A 479-nucleotide genomic window follows, 5' to 3' on the forward strand; every position below is an offset into this window, starting at 1 on the left:
GCTATGCAAGTATTCTTCAGGCAATGGCCTGAAGAATAATTCCATCCAAACTATCGCTAGTTACACTGTAGCCTTGTATTAAGACCTGAAATTAAAGCAAAGGCTGATACTGTCAACACATGTCAAATATTTCCTAGTATATCTGCAGAGGCCACTTGGCCTTGTGACCAGCAGCCATACCTAGGCAGTATGGTTGCTATCTGTGATTTAAACAAGTACCCAAAGCACATTCATTTCACAAGCCTTTCCTGACTAGAAAAAAAATGATGCTTCAGGCATTGTTCACCAAAAAAATACAAAGAATCAAAGCCTGGCATTTGTCTGGTATTGTGATTACAGAGTAGCAATGGGGTAATATTAATTAATCAATCTACCCTCCAAAAACCAACTTATAGTTAAATATATTACGAATTGAGAGCTTAACATATCAAAAGTTCAGAAATATCATACCGCTTCAAAAGAGTCACAGCCTATCAGTA

The sequence above is a fragment of the Aquila chrysaetos genome, chromosome 3, assembly GCF_900496995.4.
Source record: "Aquila chrysaetos chrysaetos chromosome 3, bAquChr1.4, whole genome shotgun sequence".
In the NCBI taxonomy this organism is placed as follows: Eukaryota; Metazoa; Chordata; class Aves; order Accipitriformes; family Accipitridae; genus Aquila; species Aquila chrysaetos.